Raw genomic sequence first — 22,970 nt, 5'->3', positions numbered from 1 at the left:
AGAGCTGGGCAGAAAGGAACCTCCTGAGGTTCAACAAGGGCCAGTGCAGAGCCCTGGACCTAGGGAAAAATAACCCTAGGCACCAGTACAAGCTGGGGGCTGACCTTCTGGAGAGCAGCTCAGCAGAGAAAGACTTGGGAGAGCTGATGGACAACAAGTTTAACCATGAGCCAGCAATGTGCCCTTGTGGCCAGGAAGGCCAAGGGTCTCCTGGGGTGCATTAGGAAGAGTGTTGCCAGCAGGTGGAGGGAGGTGATCCTGCCCCTCTACTCACCCCTGGTGAGGCCTCATGGGGCTGAGGGTTTACTGAGGGTTAATTTGTTTCTTGAGGCTTTTCAGTTAGAAAATTTACAGTGATTAAACAAATACAAATATGATAAACTGTCAAGTTTGAAATTTTCAGGGGGGTGGTTTTGTGCTGTGAAAGACCTTACTTTTTAATATTATTTCAAAAGGTATCASTTTCTCAACTGACACATGCACAAAAAATAGTACAATGAATGAAAAACCTTATGTGTGATTATGCTCTAAGATCTTGTTATTTTTAAAAAAATAGCAGTGAGAAAAATAAGTTATGCAATTTGTATTGTATTTTAGGTGGGCAAATCCAGATATATATACGAATATTTTTCATTAATGTGCATTATTTTCTACTGCCAATCAAATATATTCCTGTAAAATTAACTTAAAAAAAAAAAGATATTAGTTACGGTTAAATTTTTAAGGGTATAATAATGCTTTTATTTAGTGACATTTTGTCAAAATATGTACATGCTTATGGACAAGGAATGTATATATAATGGAGTGGGCTGGTTGCTCCTTGCAGAATGATTGTTTATGTTTAAAATACAAAAGAGGCAAACCCTGTATGAGGGTAAATAAATAGCATGAGTGTATTTTAACTAAGAAGTTCTAGCAAATCACTAGTTCAGACTGTGATACTGATAGGTCTATCTGTACTTTACAACAGAAACATTCTCTCAAGGAACTGTTTTGTAAACTTATCTTCCTGTCCTAAGAAAAAGATAAGATACTCAACCACTCACCTAATCATAGTTTAACAAAGCTTCAATTTTCATTAAAGCTGACGAGGTTTTACATGTCTTGAATGTTAATATCTGTCTTTGTCCTACCCACTTTTTTTTCTAACTGGGATTTTTTCTAACTGGGATTTCCCCTCTGCTCAGCCCTGGTGAGGCCACATCCAGAGTGCTGGGTTCAATTCTGGGCTCCCCAGTACAAGAGAGACATGGAGGTACCGGAGTGAGTCCAGTATAGGGCTGCAAAGATGACTGGAGCATCTCTCATATGAGGAAAGACTATGAGAGCTGGGCCTGTTTTGCCTGGAGAAGAGAAGACTGGGGGGGTGGGGATCTTATCAGTATGCATAAGCATCTTAATGTAGGATGTAGAGATGATGGAGCCAGACTCTTCTCAGTGGTGCCCAGTGATAGAATGAGAGGCAATGGGCACAAAATGGACARCACAGGCAGTTCTCTCTGAGCATGAGAAAAAATGTATTTCCTGTGAGGATGGCAGAGCCCTGGAATAGGTTGCCTAGGGCAGCTGTGGAGTTTCCKTCCTTGGAGAAGTTCGAACTACATCTGGACAGGGCCCTGGGTGACATATTTTAGATGACCCTGCTTGAGCAGGAGGCTTGGATGATCTCCTGAGGTCCCTACCAACCTCAACCATTCTTTGAGTCCATGGTTCTACAAATCTGCAGTTTGGAGCCAAAAATCAAATTTACAAAGGTCTACAATACTGCCATGGTATTAGGTAAGTTCCCTAAGATCTGCAATACTGCCAGGTTATTAGGMACCCAAGATATTGCAAAGATCTATGCATTACCATATTTTAGCAAGTCAGCTATTACTGTGGAACAGCCRTGATCCTAGCTGAAAGTATTTCTTTGGAAAGCTTAGCAGATATCATCTAGAACATCTGGAATGTGTCTTTGTTTTTTAAAGTTTTTTTTTYCATAATTTTAATTCTGAGATCTCTTTGACCTTGTCAGATGACAAAGAAATGTTTAAAATCAAACTCAAAAGGATCCAGAAATTCTGTTCTTGGTCTCGTTTGGTTTAATGCAAGCAAGGAACAAAACACTAGGAATATTGTGAAGAGTAARATAGGTTCAGCTGAGGACTGAGGAACCTTTAGCTGTTGTGTGGGCCAAAAAAGCAACCAATACACTGAGAATATCTGTTGAAAGGATCCCAACAACTTTGGGAAGAAGGAGAGAGAAGGGATATTGGAAAAGAGGACAAGAGAGAGAACAAGGKTTAGAGAAGTGGGCAAGAGGAAAGGAAAGTCTAAAAGCAAGAACCACTGAGATTTTTACTCATCTAATATCATATGTTTATATGAAAGTCACATGTTGATCCAGATAGCATGATAAATAATTTCTACACTTTTTTTTTTTTTAAGTCTTCTTTAAGACTTCAAAAGTGCAAGAATGAAGCAGACATTCTGCAGTGGTTGGGCAAAAATAGCTTAAGTGCAACTACAAGAGCTTGCAGTTATGTCCATCTCTCCAATTTTGGTCAAAAATCGTCATTCCACTTTATCTGTGGTGGATATGCATATTTTTCAAAGATAGAGACTGTTTTGACACCATATTGTGACTGCTGGAACATCTGTATTCATCCAACCACTCCAGGTAATTTTTGTAAATATTTCTTTGTATCTGTAGCTCCTAAATACTTGTTACTTTATGGTAGTTATTGTATATGACATAGTGTTTGTTACAACTTGAATCAAAATGATCCCAGATATCAGATGATATTTTACACTGAACTTGCATCTATAACTACGAGTTTGTTCATTTCCTGTTTTGTTTTTTGCAGCTGTGCTGCCCACTTCTGTGCTATTCTTCTTCAATCTGCTGTCTTCGTTCTTTTTCCATGCCTCTCCTCTTCCCCCCAACTATAACTTGAAAATGCATGAATATATTTCTTTTAATTTCCCTTGCTCTCCATCTCCTAACTGAAATATGTTGTGCTACTTTTCAAGACTTCTTTTATATCTGAATAACAGTAGAATTTAAATATTTATGGCTGGTTCATAGTGGAATTCAGTGTTGTGAAAACAAGTTCAACTGAATGTGGATGTTGTGTTTGGAGATTATTTAATCTTGCAAWGATCATTTATGTTATGATTTCCATAACAGCAGCTCAGAGATGGCTCAAAGCAGGGCATTTCCTAATTCAAGCATAGCAAACCTTGATTGGGCTTTCCCTCATTTTATTTACAGAGAATTGATGAAATAAGGTATTTTATTTCCATATTATAGCAACTCAGCAACATATGCTTGTTAAAGTACTCAAAATTATACCTTCGTAGAACTTAAGGTTAAAAAAGGTAACCTGAACTTTTASGTGTATCTGAAAAGTAAAGCAGAGAATATGAAAAAAAAAAATCTCTCCCATATGTTACTTTCAGGCTTGCATACTTTGGCTAGGTTCCAAATTTACCTACCACCGTTTCCTCTGTGTCTACAAAAAGACCTAACTTGTATTGTCCRTTCCTTTTATGCCTACTCCTGACAGCAACACTGCACCATTTATGCATCTCATAAAATTACTCTGAAAGGCTGATTTGCTGCAGATAGTACAAATGCCAATAAAAGAGCAGCCTATGCTGTCTTGGAAACATCCTTCTCTTTCCTGTTAGTTTGGTGGTGTCTGAGAAGAAGTCTAATCACTCTATTTCCCCTGCAACAAAAGGTATATTGTCAAACGGATGTGACTCTATAATATTGCATTTGATAACACAGACCTAAGTTAGTTCATATTTTAATCTTGAAGCACATAAAGAACTGAGTATACTCTTTTTTTGTAGTGGCTTGAAGCCTAACTGGAAGCCAGTATAAGGTAAAAATTTGGTATTTATTCTTTATTGCCAAAATGTCATGACTACTTAACTGTAAAATATATCAGTTTTATTCAAAATGCTCGTAGACCTTTTTCAGTTTGTATACTATAGTCTGTGAAGGAACAAAATATTTCTCTTCTAGAACGACAGAGAAAAGAAAAACTCATCTGTTGTCATGAAAAGGGCAAAAAAAAGGGCAAACATGGGCTTTTATGCTTTAATCTTGGTGCAGACAGATGCAGCTACTTTAAAACAAGGTCTTTGCCTTGAGTGAGGCAAGTAAAAAATGGAAAATCTGCAAGCACTGATTACATACAAATCTGTGCCTTTAATATTTGGATTRTGATAGTGGCAGAGGTCCCTCAAAACCAAACCTCATCATGTTGGTTGCTRTATAAAAGGCAACAGTTTTGATGTGATTGTAGGTAATAAGGGCACATAATTATCATGTGAAAACTATTTAAAACTTGAATTTGTTAAAATGATTACCTCTGATTTTGTGTACAATGTGAAATATGATCTAAATGTTATTACAATCACCTAGTGTATTTTTAACAAAAAATTAATTATATCAACATAGCATGTGATATGCACTTCTGGGCCATTGGTTCTAACTAATGTATTTTCATTCATTAAATTATACTTGAATCTCTTGCTCTTCTGAGTCCTTCATCACCATTGCTAGGATTTTGTCTATTAATATTCTCTCATAATAAGAAAGAAAGAATTGTTCCCAAGAAAATAACTGCTCTGCAAAAACAAAGAAAACAATTACTGATATGATTTTCTTTTCTTGAATTTAAATGGRTGTACACCGTATGGTTTTAACTTCTTTTTATACATAGTGGCCATGCAAATATATAATTGCCACATATTTTCTCTGTAGCATAACTGTATTTTGTATATGATAGTYATAGTATATATAGTATATGTATAAAATAGATTTTTGAGTCATGTTGTAGATCAGTGTAGGTAGCTGATTTGAATGAAGGCATATTTGTAGTTGTATTAATGTTTGTTCTAATGGATCGACTTTTTTGTTTTCAAAACTATGGAGCATCCTTTGCTATTAATTTTGGAGGCAGGAGTTTGACAAAACATGTACTTTTCAGAAGCAATGCAGGAAAAAAGAAGTTCTACAAAAAGCTGAACATAATTGTAGATTTCAGTTCAATAAAGTAAGCTGAAAAATATGGAGAAACAACCTTTAATTATAATCATATCTTCTGATATGCTTTATTTGCTGGAACTGATGCTGAGGCTAAAGCTCCTATGTTGCTTTTGCAGTCCCCAGGGTGAGCAAGGGGTAGGGTCCTCCTTTGTGCCAGTTCTGACCTGCCCTGTAGAGAACCTTTCCCTTTGTGGTTCATGGAGGGCTATACTCCTGATATTAATGGCAGTCTTGAGAATATCACATAATAATGCRGTCCTATAGAACATATTTATTACAGGGTCAAATTTAATATCTGCTGAGGATCAGATTTTTTCCCTGTTGACTTCAATTGGTATTAAATCAGATCCTGTTTAGTCTTTATAACAGTGAAGAAAAATTGCTGTATAGTTTAAGCAAAGAAGTTCACCKAATCAACTGTTAAAAATACATATATTTTCTTATTATAGAGAATTTGGGAATAAATTTTAGCCACTCTGACATAAGCTTTGCAGGTCTGATTTTTGAGTGGTCGTTCAAATAAAATATAAATTATATGACTTTTAACATTGAAAATACCTTTCCAGCTACAGTAAATTGTGATCATACCTATGATACATATCACAGAAGTGATAACAATTTGGCCCAGGGATTAGAATACTTGACTTAAACTTTTAGAGTTGTAATGTCATTTATTGGGATTTGTTTTACWTTATTCAATAATTAGAAAAAAATTCTACACAACCTTCTTAAATAAATAAAAATAAACCCAGAGGCCTTTCGATACAGCCATAATATATATGTCTCTGAAGTGAATCGTGCAAAGCCAGAGACAAACTAATTTGTGTTCTCCTTTTTGTGTCTGATTCTTCAGCACATTTATCACTTTCAATATAAAGCTTCATAACTAATTGCCTCCCTAATTAAAACTCTCCTATGCCACATGTTGCCTCTCAGCGAAGCAGCAAAGCAGAAGCAGCAGCCTGCGGTTCCTATATGGATTGGCTCTCTACTTACTTACTCACTGGACTCTCTGCTGAAGTGGTGTCAGCTTACTTTTGCTAGCCCTGATCGTGTAGATCTTTTCTACAAATTCTGTTGAAAGATTGAGAAACAAAACAGTATTTAATACATTCTGAAAGTAAATACTTCAGCAAAATATGTCTTTTGCCTATGGAATCTTCTCCGTTAAAGAAAAAGAGGAGTGGAAATCATGGGAAAAATATACTCACAAAGATTTAAAAATTCACTATATGTATACATTTTAAGTGACTCCTGAAGTATTCAGAAGTGACTCGTAATTTTACATATCTCAATTTTCAAAGGTTGACCTGATTCCAGAATGAAAGTACTAAATATTTTTTTTTTGAAAATACTGTCCTAGGAATGTAGAGCCAGCTGGTGTCAAAAGTTCTTTTTGAAAATATCCGTTGATGTTACCATCTTACAAATACTTTCAGGTCTCCATAATAGAAAATAACATACTTTGTGGAAAGTAGAATACAATTTCAGCCTTTTTAAAGGGAGGCTGAAAAACATCGGCTTTTGCTGAAAATTTCCATTGAGATTCTTTGTGCTCTGAGTATCAAAGCCTCCTAGCTCTTCTCTTYTCTTTTCTTCTTTCCAAGAAGAGAACATATTAAGCACCTCTTTAAAGTAACGAAAAAATTGATATGAAACAGAAAAAGTGTATTGATCAAACTTCTAATAACTATAAAATTACTAGTAATAAGGATAGCATTTATATACCCTGTTTTCCATTTCACCTAGAAAATTAGGTAGTTTCAAGGGAAAAATCATAATTYGCATACTCTTTTCTTATACAGACCCAGTTTAAAACCTCTTTAAATATTATTGTGAATTTTCTATTTAATATTGAAATAAAATTTGAAGCTAAGGGAATCAATAAGTATCACTAAATAATAAAAAGAAGAGTATAGGTTTGAATAACTGTAGCTATAGATTTATAAGGCAGTTATATTTATTATAAACAGGCACCATAATACTTCTGCCAAAATGAGTAAACTTTTTATCTACTCATGGTATAAAACTGTTGAGAAACCTCTTGCACTACTTCACTTTGATATATGACTAAAAAGATAAAATATTTGATATAAATGCAGCAATCCCATCTAATGAATGCAAGTCTTACTACTTCAAGAATCCTAGGCATATCTCACAAATGAGGTATAGTCACAGTAAAACTTTCCTGGTTTTAGGTGACATTTTGAGAAATGTTAGAAATAAATAGTCCCTTTCTTGCACATCATCAAGGCAATTGCTTTGTTCTCCAAGATTTATCATTCATTAATTGCTTTTCTAATTGCTTTATGGGGATTTGCTGGCTGATATATTTATCTTGCATTGTTTGGAATACCTCTGACAATTGCTAAATATTCTGACAGAATAATTTAACAAAGTAAATGCTGTTCAAATAGTGGTTCAAGTGGTGAATCTGATTAATCACTTTCACATAACTCCTTTCTAGCCTTAAACTGTGACAAACAAACATACAGCAGAGATCTAATGGAGCTAATACTAGAAAATAACTTGGACGGTTATGGGTATGAATATTTTTTGACAGATTTTGTCTTTGACTATAATCTAATCTTGCATCCTTTGAAGTAAGTCAATGATTAATGTTTCAGGAGTTTCTTAGGATAACTTAGTAGAATTGAACTTGAACTTTCTAGAGTTGAAACTTGAGCTTTTTGATGTATGTAAATGAGGTCACCACTTTCCTATTTTATTTCATATATCAGAATATTTTTATTTTCCTTACAAGTAGAACCTTAGGGACCTAAGGAGGCAACTTTGGGATTATTCTAATTTATTCAGGGCATAAATTCATTTTGGATGCAGAGATATTTGAWTAGGCCAAATATGAGTTAATCCAGATGAGCTTTGCAGTGGTGATTAAGCTATTTGAGGCTGAAAACAACACAGTTGCATAACTGTGGCACAGTGCTGAAACATCTATAATCTTTTCAGATGTAAGCTAGAGTCTGTATATGTACTGTGCAATGCTTAATGAAGCTCTTAACCTTATTCATCTACAGCCTGTCTATTTTACTCTGTTACGTGGGACAGAAGTACTAAGTTTCATAGCTAAACCTCATTCTCCAAGWGCTGCCAGATGAAGAAGCAGATTAGATAACCTCATTTCTGCCAGAATAGTTATATTCACATGCTCAAGATTTGTTTAGTTTTGGCAGTGCCAAAGGCCTGTTGGAAAGTGCACAATCCTCTGTTCCCAATAAAATAGGAAATTTATAGGACTGGTCTTTACACCAAACATACTGATATTCATGACTTTCACTTAACAAAAAAAAGCTTATGAAAAGAGGTTTTATGATGCCTTTTATATTTGATAGCTTGTACTAAACATTTTATTTAGTAGTCTGATAARGACTGCATATTTCTGAGGGGCCAAATCCACATCATCCCAGAGAGTGTCCAGAATGTAGCAGTGTGGTCATTTGATTTGCTTGAGTGGAAGCAAAGCAGGTGGAGAGGAAGCTTTCAATTCCTTGTATTTCCTTATGTTGTTTTGTTTTAACAGGATACAATTTTAAAGAGCTGAGATGGTTTGCACAAGAGATGCATCATAACTATATTAGAGTACCGGAAAAAGCACCTACCTTAATTCCAGTTCTGCTTCAAAGACAATTTATATACTGTATATGGACTAGGGAATAGAATCCTTTGACATTCAGCTTTTCTAGTGGATTGTGAGKAAATTTATGGTCAACTTAGGGCTGTGGATTTTGCTCCAGCAGCTAGAGGCCTCTGAACACAAAGGGTAAGCTTGCTTATGTGGCAAATTTCTTTTAGTTTCAGGATTAAGACAGAAAGTTCTAGATGTTTAAACTAACAAATATCCTTTGGTCAATTTTTATCAAATATGAGGAATGAGAGAKAGATTTTTTCAAAAGTGGGACTGATGAAAGCAATTCATATTGTTCCAAGTCTGCATGCCTGTAAAGCCCAAGATGAATTGTATTCACTCAGCTTCCACAGGCTGCAGCCAAACTCACAATTACAAAAAGCCAAAAATGAGCTAACAATGATTTTTCAACTGTTATATGTRAAGAAATTAAAAAAGAAGAAATGACAAAAGCAAGCTGATTTTAAGTAAGTTTACTTTTACTATCCTTTTTATGAATGCTTACTTTTGCCTATCTCTTTTTAAGCACTATCCATACAAACACAGTAACAGAAGGCAGCTTTCAAGGCATTARTTCTATCCGGCAGATTTTTTAGCTATTATTGGTTAAAATTTACATCAGTAGATGAGGTGTGGAGCCTATGTGACACATAGTATTCAAATTTTAGTAGTCACAGAAGGGTACATTTTTTTTTCTTTTTTTTTTTTTGATTTGAAGAGACCATGTACAGTGTGCAAGACAGCAGCTTCCTCCTCCCCTTTCAGTATAGCTTTAGTAAACTAAGGGCAAGAATTTGTCAAGCATGCCTACTTTTATTAAATACTTAATCTTAGCTGAATGATGTGGTCTTACAGCTTAACATCTGCTGCTATTTACTCAATGACTATAAAGGTCTGGATGATGATCTGGGGAAATACTTTATCACTAAACAGAACTCCTGCTTGCTTTTAAAATAGATTATTAAACATTGCTTCCTTACTAGCCCATGAGTTCTGTCATTGTCTTCCAACTTTCAACAGCACTTCGGTTTCCTTCCGACTGTTGTTGGTTTCTGTTTTTCAGATTCTTGAGGGCTGAATGATTTTGGTTAGCCTTTTTATCTCCTAAGATTTAGCCCTGTGAATACAAAGCTCTGTGTGGTATCTGGTAATGGATTCATGGGTAGATCTACAGAAGGGCTTAAATATAAACAGATTGAGACATTACAGAACTGAACATTATTGTTCCTAATTTTCAGATCACAGAATCACAGATTCACAGAATGGTTGAGGTTGGAAGGGACCTTGGGAGATCATCTAGTCCAACCCAGCTGTTCAAGCATGGTCACCTAGAGCACATCRCACGGGATTGTGTCTGAGTATGTTCTGAATATCTCCAGAGAAGGACTCCACAACTTCTCTGGGYAACCTGTTCCAGGGTTCTGTCACCCTCACAGTAGAGAAGTTTTTCTTCATATTCAGGTGGAACTTCCTGTGTTTCAGTTTGTGCCCATTGCCTCTTGTTCTGTCACTGGGCACCACTGAAAAGAGTCTGTCCTCATCATCTTAACACCATCCCTTCATAAATTTGTATACCCTGATAAGATCCCCCTTTAGCCTTCTCTTCTCCAGGCTGAATAGGCCCAGTTCTCACAGCTTTTCCTCATAAGAGAGATGTTCTAGTCCTCTAACCATCTTAGTAGCTGTACAGTGGACTATCTCCAGTAGCTCTATGTCTCTTGTACTGGGGAGCCCAGAACTAGACACASCTCTCCAGATGAGGCCTCCCCAGGGCTGAATAGAGGGGCAAGATCACYTCCCTCCACCTGCTGGCAACACTTTTCCTAATACATCCCAGGATACCTTTGGCCTTCCTGGCCACAAGGGCACATTGCTGGTTCTTGGTAAACTTGTCCATCAGAACTCCCAAGTCCTTCTCCACAGAGCTGCTTTCCAGCAGGTTAGCCCTCAACCTTTCCTCGTGCATGGGGTTATTCCTCTGTAGGTGCAGAACCCTGCACTTCACCCAKCTCTCCAGCCTGTCCAGGTCTCTAAATGGCAGAACAGCCCTCGGGTATATCTGTCACTCCTTCCAGGTTTGCATCATCAGCAAACTTGCTGAGGTGGCTCTCTGCCCCTTCATCCACATCATTGACAAATATGTTGAACAAGACTGGACCTAGTACTGACTGCTGGGGCACACCGCTAACTACAGGCCTCCAAATAGACTCTGTGTCACTGATGACAACCCTCTGAGCTCTGCCTTTCACACAGTTCTCAATCCACCTCACTGTCCACTCGTCTAACCCACACTTACTGAGCTTCTCTAGGAGGATGTTATGGGAGACAGTGTCAAAAGCCTTGCTGAAGTCAAGGTACACAACGTCTACTGCTCCCCTCCTCATCTACCCAGCCGGTCATTCCATCAGCGAAGGCTATCAGATTGGTTAAGCAGGATTTCCCCTTGGTGAATCCATGCTGACTACTCCTGATCACCTTCTTTTCCTCCATATGTCTGGAGATGACATCCAGGATGAGCTGTTCCATCCCCTTTCCAGGGATGGAGGTGAGGCTGACSGGCCTATAGTTGCCYGGGTCCTCCTTCTTGCCCTTCTTGAAGACTGGAGTGACATTGTCTTTCTTCCAGTCCTCAGGCACCTCTCCAGTTCTCCATGACTTTTCAAAGATGATGGAGAACAGCCTAGCAGTAACACCCGCCAGCTCCCTCAGCACTCATCAGTGCAGCTCATTGAGGCCCATGGATTTGTGGGTATCAGGTTTGCCTAAGTGATCTCAAATGCAATCCTCCTCAACCAAGGGAAAGTCTTCCTTTCTCCAGACTTTCTATCTTGTCTCCAGGCTCTGACATTCCTGGGGGCTGCCCTTAGCAGTAAAGACTGAAGCAAAGAAGGCATTCAGTAAGTCTGCCTTCTCTGTATCCTTCGTCACCAGGGCACCTGCCYCATTCCGTAGCATTTTCCCTAGTCTTTCTCTTGCCACCGATGTATTTGAAGAAGTCCTTCTTGTTGTCCTTGACATGCTGATAACAAGAATCTGTAGTTCTGAAATAGATACACAAGCTTTAATGCCCAGGATGACAAGTATATGGTCTAGAAAAGCTAGATATGCAAGGGCAACCATTATTTATATCACCTAAAGCAGTAGAAGGGCARGTGATGATAGTACCTAAAATACTTGAGTATTTCCTAGAGAGCAGGGACTTCACTTTAATAGAGTTTGTACATTGGTAATAAAGGCAGTAGGCTAGGATTAAGGAAATGTGAGTTCCAGTCTTTGATAGAGGAAGGACCAAAGTCTGCAACTCTCATTGGATATTAAGCTATTGGGTAAAAATGTTGCCTCTTTTGGCAAAAGGTTCAAGGTGTTCTTTGATGCTCAGGTCCTTTAGGAAAAATTTTATACAAGTCCTGACAGTGCAGAGGTGAGATGCAGGCTCAAGAAGTAGTCAGCTGGGGGTACAAAAGCCTGACAAACAAGTACTTCCAGAATTAGCAGCCAAATTAGGATTTCTGGCATTCGAATTAGATTTAGATTTGGGCAGGTTAGGTTTAATAAGTCAAAATGTGGATAAAATTACTCATTCAAAGTCTCATACCTTTTTTGTGGAAGATGGACAAACTCTCTTTGGAGAAAAGAGGAGTCACTTTCTTAGGTGGTATAAATTAATGTGGCTCTCTTGGAGTTAATTTGTAGTAGCTAGTACAGTAGTTGGGTGGCAGAAAATGTTTTAGGCAAGGTTGTGGTTCAGCTGCAACAGTATTAGGACAGTTGTACTATATTCTTTTTTTCTGCTTATGATATTTTATGACAATCTTTCCCTCATTTGTTATAAACATATTTTGATCTTAAAAGTCAGTTGCAAGGAAGACACTTCTGATTGAGATCTTATTTCAGTTGCTGAATAGGGACATTTTTTYGCCTTCAAGTAGCAAAATGCACAAGCCATTCAAAGGTGCTATAAAAWCACTGCAAAGACAAGTTGCTTTAGTTTTGCTGTGAGGTAAACTGGCAAGGTCACAGTGTGCAGAGTTTGTGCTTATTCATTTTCTGAAGATGTAATAGCCCTAAAACAAACCACTGATCTAAAATAACAAATTTTCAGCAGTAGGAAAAAAGGGTTTTGTTTGCTTTATACTTGTTTAAATAAAGAAAATACAGTCAAGTACTTTATGATTTTCTTTTCCATCAGTTCCACATAATGGTTCAGTTTAATACAGACAAAAAAAGTTGATGCAGTGCTGATACATTTTATTAATTGTGTTATTATTAGGTGAGATTTTCAGAACTACATCATTTGATGAGAATATATGTAGTGCATCGAAAAACCTAATAGTTCTGCTGCCTATTAGAATTTAAAGTCTGAGCTACATTTGCCAGGTTCTCTATACAATATACATTGTATAGAGATACATAATTACTTAGAATTAATATTTAGAACATTATCCAACAACAACTCTTCTGTTTTGTGTAAAGATTGATCATTTCTGGCCTGTTAGCACTCAGTAACCTAACCTAAAAATCTGATATTTTGGAATAGTGTTTCACATGTATTAGGGATGTTGAAAGAAATAGTCTACTTTTTCTAGTAATTGTCATTATCTTGTGTTTAGTGCAACTACTGTGACTGATCTGCAGTAAGTGGTGAGAGTCGCTATATCAGATACTAGTAGATGTCAGATGCTTATCAGATCTACTAGATGTTGCCCTAGAATGACATAAAGGGAAGTTTGAGAGAGAGAAATTACTTATACATGTAAATGCTACTTTCTGTCCAGACAGCTCAGCCATACTTACCGTTTTGCTATGGAAGCATATCCTATGCAATGCTAAGTAGACTGGGTAAGATGCGAGCCTGTTTATACTAGTTGCCATTAAAAATATTGAAGATGAAYTCTATGCAAAGGGCTGTTTTCTCAGGACCTTAGAAAAATGCTTCAGGCCTTATTTTACATATAGTTGAGTTGTCTTTTTGTGAATATTAAACACCTGCTTTTCTGAGGATAGTTCTTTCTAAATATTAAAAATACATCAATTCTTCTATCTTTGTACGTATTAGATCAATTAAGTGTACTGCTGAAAAAATAACACCTACAAAATCCTACAATTTACTGCAGCAGATATGTAAAAGTAGTAGCTCTATTGATTTCTTTTTTTCTTTCCCTAAAGCCTTTGATTTCCTATTTTATGTCATCTTCCCAAACTAACATTTATAAATCATCTCTTTGAACAGTAAAACCATTTGCCATTTGGTAGAATTGGCTGACATTTCATTTTTGCTGTGCAGATTGCAGATTATGTCGACATTATTTTGCTGGGCTCTGTACTACATCATTAACATATTGCACATGACTGAGTCTGAAATGGTTTCACTCTTACAGTGTAATACGCTGCATTTTTTCTGTTAAAGAAATGATATAGATTTTGCTGAAAGAAAATAGATAATGTTGCAGCATGATAAAGTAGAAATTGCAATGAAGTAGCAAAATCTACCACTAAAACCTGTGACAGAAGGGGAAAAAATATGGTATATTTATATGATATATAATATGATATTATATCAGAAATATGATATATTTATGGTTGATATCTATAAATCTTGACTAGAAATGAGCAGCATTCATGAAATGGTAGGCTTAAACTCAGATTATATCAGCATTTTAGCAATAGAGAACTTGTTCAGTATAGGGATAGAGTTCCTGCTTGCATCGCATGAAAATGAAAATTCAGTTTTCAATGATAGTCATAATCCCATTCTTGGCCATATGTGATTAGGCTTGCTGAAATAGAAGTCAACTAGCAGAATCACAAAGTATCTGTGTTTCGGTGACCAGGAGTGCCAAAACCCTAGACAGACTTKTATAAATTTGGCAGGCAATTATCAATAAGTTCATATTTATAATATTTTAAGGTCTTCATCCATGGATTTGTTTGTAAAACAGATAATTTGCTTTTTAAGTTGACTTTAAGTCCTGCTGAGAGAAGAGAGAGAAGTGGAACTAGAGAAYTGATTACAGCTTGTCGCTCATCCTCGTACAACCTGTCTGCCACTTGACAGCTATGGATTCATTGTTAGTGTTCCTGAAGATCTTTGGCAATTCCCTTACTCTTACTGTTTTTTTTTTTTTTATGTTTTCTTGGTTGTTCGTATGTGTATTTTTGATTAGGTGTGTTTTGCCAGACGGTAGGTTTTTCTTGTTTTTATAACATACTATAGACCATATGCTGGCTTCTTTACACATGTTAAATGGTCTTCAGTCTTGTTGGAACTAATTGCTGAGTAAAAGGTTACTCAYTGAGACTAAATTTAGTAGTATTTCATCTTGTATAATTAATAACTCCTCAACTATATGTAGATTTCTACATAAGCAAATCATTCAACTGACCAATCAGATATGTAGCTTAAAAATACACGATCCATGCAGTCATCTGCATTTGAGATTYTACCAAAGCAGACTAATTATTCGGTTTCTCACGCATAAACTTTACTTTAGATTTATAAATGTGGATAATAGAAGAAAGATTTAATTTTAATTAAGCTTCTATGTTGAATCTATATCTGAGAAAAATCAATGGGAATAAGTTAAATTTTCAAATATAACAAATATATGTGTGTGTCTTTTTTTTCTTTTTTTTTTTTTTAATCAATTAGCCTGTACAGACTTTATTGAAAATACTAAGAGGAGACAATCTTCTGCATACAGCTTGGAAAACACTGTTTTGATATGTGTGGGTGCAGCAGCACAAAGCTGAGTGGTATGTGTTAAGGAAGAAAAGAATTTGTCATGATCAAGTAGCATTTTATCTATTCATTTCTTGTAAATCCAAGAGTACTCATTTTCCTGTAGAGACGTGAATCTGTTTTTGTAAACTCAGAAGTACAGCTAAGTGAATAATTTTCAAAATAAGCAAAGGCTATACTTTGATTTTTTTTGAATAATAATTGGAATTGTGATTACTGAAATGTGAATCATCTCCATTGTTACAAGTGAACAGGGAAACAAGTCTTGGATATATGTGTAATTTTAATATAATTGCTTTTTCATAAGCCTGAACACTGTTCTGCTTATGAATTCTAGAGATACTCAAAGCAAAAACGAATAGCTTTTTTAAAAAAATGGTAAGAGCAACATCGGGTGAACCAAGGCTATATATCATTACTACTGCGAGAAATTATGGTTGAGCTAAGTGGAGGCAAAGTAACCTGAAAGGATCTTTGTGTGGAAAATGTCTTATAATGCTCAGCAGTCCTATCTGTGATTAAAGCAGTTCTTTTGAATGCTATATAGTCTAGGATAAATGTGCAATTTAACCAYGGTATTCTCCTGATGACTGCTGTGATAGCCTTCTTTCCCCTTAGCAACGAAGAATGGGGAAAATACTGCAATTCCTTATATATTAAAACTTAGAAAGTTTTCTGGAGACCCAATTTGCTTTCACTWAACTTTCTCTTTCCTCCATCACTGCTACTAGAAACAGGAATGACAAGTAGAAAAGGGGAGTGTGTCACTAATCTAGCATCTACTTTTARCCTTACTATAAGTAGTTCCAGATAATTATATAAGTAGTTCTAGATAATTAAATAACGTGTATGTCCAGTCTTGGTTGGTGCCTACAGTTCAGGATTGTGAAGYAGCATGCCTATAGAAACCCTTTAAACATCTGCAGTGGTTCTTTTCTGAACTGATGATAACATTAGTAGTGTTTGGTCTATCCTGGCCGCTGTTCACTGTGGAATTCTGCAGTGTGCAGCTGAATACTTGTGTTGCTATCACCACCTCTGCTAATTAAATTTCCCTACAATGTAGTTATAGTTGGAAGGTAAATTAACTTGTTTGTACCAGAATAAGGTCCTTTTTTTTCTTTACAGTTGCAGCTGTTTTCCTATTAGTATCTGTATATAAGAACATACCCCTTTTATACTAAAAGTTCTATGTATATACAATGACATATACTCCCTGTCTTGAAGATCTGATAGACTGAATAGTCAAAGGGCTTAAGAAGTAAAATGGGAAACTAAGCTAAAAAGATAATAAAAAAGTTTGTCAAAGTTATGCATAGGAATTTTGTGGCCGCCTAACCCATATGAATTTCACTTCAAAAGATCATGTCATCGCCTGAAAGCAAAACTTTACATTTTGGCTGACAGTCGTTCAGAGGAAAGCAGGACTGTAGTCTGTGAACTCTCTGAGGCTGCATTTATCCCATAATCCAGATCTTTTAATGCAGATTTTAAGCAGTATCAGCTCCAGTAACAATAATTATCACGTGAGCATCTTTAACTCGACTTGGAGAACATATTGCAAAAAGAAGGGAAAGATGGCATAAAGGCCTATGTCTATGTGTGTGCATGTATGTGTGTGTGTGCATATGAAGAGAGTGGGAAGGTGAAGCATTTCCTATCCAATGGAGTTGGATTCCCTTCCAATGCCCGAGGCTTTATTCCCCAGAAATGGCTTGGATCTTTGCTCCTTCCACAGCCTTGCTCCTTCCTCTGTAGTATGTTTTATAAGATCTAGTTTTTTTTTTTTTTTTTTTTTTTTTTTTTTTTTTTTTTTTTTTTTTTTTTNTTTTTTTTTTTTTTTTTTTTTTTTTTTGGTTGTTTGTTTTTAGTACAGTTATCTATGAGACAGAGATATGTATATATAGATATATTAAACGTTTCTCGTAGCATCTTTTAGAAGTACCTACACATTAGGATACATGGCACTTAGAAATTAAGACAATATATTTTATATACATGTTTAGTTTATCTTCTAGGTAATATGGTGTCTTTGGGAGACAGGGACAGTTCATATACATACATTCAGCTATGTTCCATGTAGCTGGGTAATTACTTTTCATTGATTTATTTTAAATGCATAACCCCTTTCTGATCTGCAAAATAAAAACTTTTTTTTCAGCATCTGATAGCTTAACAGGCAGAGAATAAATTATGTATGTATATTGTGATGTAAATATATTGATAGAATAATGATTTATCTGTCACTATTTCATGTAGAGTAAAATTTTCACTCATTTCAATGACTTCATTAGCAATTATTTATTTCCTACTCTATATGGAGATGGATTACTCGTTGCCAAGGAGACAAAAGAGATTTTTAGCAACATATGCCATGCAGAATAAGAAACAAACATTACTGTGGTTGTGATGTTTTATCACTAAAAAAATGTTATCTAAACCATAGAACATTTTATTTATCTCAGCACTGCACAATATAGATTAATTACACTTTAATTTGTACTAAATCAGCACTTTTCCCAGGAGATTCTGTATTCCTTGGGTTACCATTCATTAATCTTAGCTGAACAACCACATAGAGGAATAAATGAGCTATGTTCTTTCCCCCACTGAGGCAGTTTCTCACATTTGAAAATATATGTATATATATATTTTAGTATTAAGCATGTACAGATAAAATTGTTACTAGGTGTGAACCAAAACACTAGTTCTGAACACTTGTTTTGAATCTTTTTCTGTTAGCCTTCTAGACAAGAAATAACAATTTCTTCTAATTGTGCTTTGTGTTTTGTTTTTATGACATTTGAGCATCTGTAAAATATACTGACACGTTCATGTTGATTTAGTGTTTTTGGAGCTTGTATGTGAGGTCATGTATTATGTTTGACACTTGAAGAAGTGTTAACAGGTTAACAGGCAAATGTTGGCTGATCTTTTGGTAATGGATATATCTTCCACATTCTGTACAATGTCAGCTTGCATTTTTGCTGCTGTTGTAGTTAAATGTAAGAATTTGTTTTCAGGAAAAGTAACTCCTATTCCCTCAGCCCAGCAGCACAGATTTACAGCTGCACCATCAGAAACATGTCATTATTATATTGTCTTGAAGTCTCCCATTTTTAGACATGATCAAGTAAACAAAAAATATGTGATTAAATAATCACTTGTGAAAAACTGGTTTTGTGAAAAGGAATCTATATTTATAATGCACTATCTTTACTAGCTTAGACATTCTCTTCAGTCTCCTTGCTGATTCTCCACAGCGCTACACTGATGAAATCACAGGGGCAATCACTCATGACAAAGCTTCTTACTTCAGTTTTCCACTCTGTCATAGATTTCCATGTGATCCTGAGCAATTGTCTTATATTGCTGGTAAGTTAACCAGCCAGCTGAAATAGGTTTCTGTTGCTTTGCATTGCAAAATATAATAAAAAGGACCCTAAACTATGTTTGTGAATTGAATATTCACAATGAATAAGATGAATTTGAGTATCCTGTTTGCTTTTTTTATATGTTTGTGGGGTAGTCAATTTGTCATTTTGTGCTTTAACTCGTGTCTGAATTTTGGCTTCAGATAAACCATCCCAAACTTGGACTTTTAGAGAAGTATGCAGAAGGCTCAGCCTGGGATTTCCCACATGTACAGAAGATTAAGTTAGCAACTAGTCTTATTAAGCATTTTATTTGTCAGTTTCCATACTTAAAAAAAAAGTTGTATTTTTCCTTCTTGTCTTTATTAAAGTGAGAATAATTTCTGATATCTTGTCTTTGGAGTAAAGATGTCTAGTGGATATTGAGCTATTTATTATTCAGCTTCAGTAGAAATACTGAGCACAGCAAAACCTATTTRATGCACCATTTTCACCCAGGGTTTCAGAGGGTGGAGAGAACTTCGTGGCATCCAAGCTTACTCAGACTCAGCGCTGCAGTATCAATCACCTTGTCTTCTGATAAGGCTGAAGCAGAAAACACACAGATACACAGCACTAGGATACTTATTTACTTAATCCATTCCATAGTATGTCATTGTGGAGTCTGTAATCACTCTAAGGTAAAAAGTAAACCAAAAAGCAGCACTTTTTCTTTAGCAAACTGAGGGGAGGACCTGCCATCTTAAGTAGTGATGTGGTGCAGCATCCTTAAATGGGGGAGAAGATACTGGGGCAATTCCTCCCTATTCTTCCATTGTTCTTGTTCACATTGGTACTGGTACCTATTTATTTATATTTATCTCAGTGTTTTTATGATACATGGAATTTTTTATATGTTGGATATACGTTGTCTTTTTAAACCTTAGAATTAGTTCTACCAGCTTTCAAGGCTGCACTCCTTTAGTGCCTGGGAACTGACCAATATCTTGTTCATGCCAACATCTTTGGCAGTCCCACCTGTTGTCTGGTACTTATACCTTCAGGGCCTCTACAACAGCCCCTCCATGATCAAACTCTTTATTTCTTTTCCTTAAGGCTCATCAAAGATTTTATTATATACTAAAAGCTAGAATCACAAGGGTTTGGTCATGGGGTATCTGGGAGATATCTATTGTGAAATATTTCACAGTAGTTGGAGGTTTCCCCAAGCTAGTACTTAATCTGAATATTTTGCTTATACTGGGTTTCAGCACACCAGGCTTTGGTTTGCAAGCAATTTCTGCACTGATGGGTTGTTGCCAGGCTCATAAACCTGGCTCTCATCAGTGAAGAGACAGACAAGAGCAAACATAAATTTAGATGTTTTCAGATTCAAGAGTACACATCTCACATGCTCTTCTGGTAGATGTTTGGGCTATGCAGGACAAAGGAGAAGGAGAAGGGAGAGGAAATGGAGGCTTGACATTAGGATAGCTTTATACACCCACTCCATAGGCCAACATGCAGGATTACATAACTATTTTCTTATCTAGTAAACCAACAATGAGATGGACTAGGTGTTACAATTGAGGTTCACAAAAGATGCCATGTTAAACAATAGTCATGGAGGAACTGTGAAAATTAGTTTTCACACAGGTGTTTTTTGAATTTGGCCTTCTTCAACACATAAGCTGAAATGTTTATGTCAGATCAGAGTCTGTAGTCTGAAATTCCTAGGGTTCAATACAAAGCTGTTCCTTTAAAAGTGATGCAGGTTGCATGAGCTCTTCAAGGGACAGGGACCAGCAGTCCTTTTCAGCTGAGTTAGCTAACAAATAGGGTAAGAAATGTGTGTTTTCTCTTTCCTCTTTTTAGCAAAGTTTATTCCATTCTCCTGTAGAAGATGTGTCACTGTGAGGAGAAGGACACTGCTCATGTGTGCAGTCCTGACCTAGATCACCTGCTAGGATAGGTGATTCTCTTGTAAGGCAAGAAATGTGGACTTGAACCATCCTGGACCAAGTAAGACTTTAATTATGCACCACCTGCATCTTAGGCAATTTTCAGCGAGTAGACCAATAAAACAAAGTATTTTTCTATGAAAATAATATGTTTTGTACAGAGCGCAGTCCTCTTAAAGGCTATTTTGAATATACATTAAATAAGGATCTTCAGACTAACCATTACTCCACAATCCTCTCAGAGGACCACTCAAATTCTTACTGACATGACAATTCAAGCTATGTTTTGAAAGTCAAATCACAGTATTTAAATAGATAAGTTGATATTTTGAGGATTTTACTCTTGGTCAGGGAACTTAGTTGCCTAAATCTTGATATGGGCACATCTTATTTTGTCTATTTGTGTTGGCTGTAGCTGCTAATATGTATTATATAAGCAATGTAATTCCTGGGATAGCTGAGCTTTGTTCTGTTTGATGCCAAACATCTCTTTTCTGGGAAGAAAAAAAGAAAGTATTAAGCTCTTCAAACAACTCACTGTAAGCCAGCTATTAAAGTTCACAAAACAATTCATGAATTCCTAATAAAGACTTGAGTCATTTTATGCAGGGGAAGTCCTAAAGATATGAAAAGTACTTGAACAATAAAATGAAACTTAAGGACAATTAACTGATCTTGACTCTGTTTAACCTTTAGGATCATTATCATTTCACTGGGGATTTTCAGCTGTATAAATAAATAATAAGAGAGTATTCCCTAAAGTTTAAATCTACATTCAACAAATATAGTTTAATGTTATTGGATATATATCTTTTTCTTTACTCTGTACCTGGATCTTTAAATCCTGGAACTCTTTAAAAGTTTAAAGATATTCTATGGGTTAGAACAGGACCAGATATTCCATATTTTTTAGTACATTCTTTTATATGTATGTAAAGAGTAAGATGACCTGTGCAGCTTTTTGTATTCAAATGCTTTAGGTTATAAAAGGAAAATGTTTCACTGAAGTTCATTTGCTGGATGAATTCCTATGATTTTTTAGTAGTGTAAACCACGTACAATCTACAGTACTGCACCATGTCTTTAAAATTGGAGAGCACATTAATGTGATATAAAATTAAAAGATTCCTATTGCAGGTGAACCATCTGCTGAGGTGATGCTTTTGTTTATTATCAATTATATATTTTTTCTAAAAAGACAATTGTTAATAGGATCTAGGCAAGCAAGCCCATATCCTGGGCTAAAATGTAAGGGTTGATAAAATTTAAGGAATCTAGAGGCTTTTCAAGGTGTGCCTTCAGAACGAATACTAGTGAATATGTAAGATGCTTAACTATGTGTTTTACTCTGACTATTGAATAATCTTACTTTGAATGTGCTTTATTCAGTAAAGCACATCAGTATGTTTTCAGAAAATACGCTCAGTTATTCTAGTGACAGTTTTGCTGAATTTAGAACAGATTATTTACACACTAAGATTAAGCATAGGGTTTATTTTTTGTTACCTTAGAAGATAAACTTATCTTTGACTGAAGGCTAAACCAAAGCTCCAACACAATGTATAAACGCACTGAGGAGCCCTTCATGTACAAAACACTCTGCTTTTTGTCTTTCGTAGGATCAGTTTTCTTTCTTTATATAAACAGGTTGCCCTGGGAAATTGTGGAGTCTCCTTGTCCATGTGAGACTGGACATGCTCCTGGCCAACTGCTCTAGCTGACCCTGTTTAGGCAGGGGCATTGAACATGACGTACCAGAGGTACCCTCCAAAACCAACTATTCTGTGATTTGGTGATGCATCATATTTTCTTTTTCAGAGGTTAGCAATCTCTTAGGAACAAAAGTAATCTTACAAATGTAAATACACTTTTTATCACAAAGAATGTGTCTGCAACACTGAAAAGCAAGAGAGATGATGATTTGCCAACTGTCTCTCCCAGATGATCCTGTTAACTTTAAGCCATATGTGATTTCTTAAATCTTCCTTTTATGTGAACAGCCCCATGCCCAAAGATAAAATCCACTTGATCTGACATAAAACCTCAGCACAAAAAGAGAGCAAGGCCTGAATCCCTATGCAAGGTCGATGAAACAAATCTGTACCACTCAGACCCATTCTTTCTCAATACATACTGAGAAGATATTGTGCATACTGTTCTCTAGGCTCTGAGCCTCTAAAAGAGGAGCAGGAAAGAATCTTTGCCCTCTTCTCATCCTGAAAGG

The 22,970-nt window shown here is 36.0% G+C and overlaps 1 protein-coding gene across 1 annotated transcript in view; it reads left to right on the top strand.

Moving 5' to 3' along the window:
- The window catches only part of GRIK2 (glutamate ionotropic receptor kainate type subunit 2), a 414,190-nt gene that overhangs the window by 83,987 nt on the left and 307,233 nt on the right, over positions 1–22,970 (top strand). The window lies entirely within an intron of this gene.

This window comes from Rhea americana, unplaced genomic scaffold (genome assembly GCF_003343005.1).
Source record: "Rhea americana isolate MKP2758 unplaced genomic scaffold, rheAme1 scaffold_25, whole genome shotgun sequence".
In the NCBI taxonomy this organism is placed as follows: domain Eukaryota; kingdom Metazoa; phylum Chordata; class Aves; order Rheiformes; family Rheidae; genus Rhea; species Rhea americana.
The sequence above is the reverse complement of the archived record's forward strand: the minus strand, read 5'-3'. Positions and strand labels throughout refer to the sequence as shown.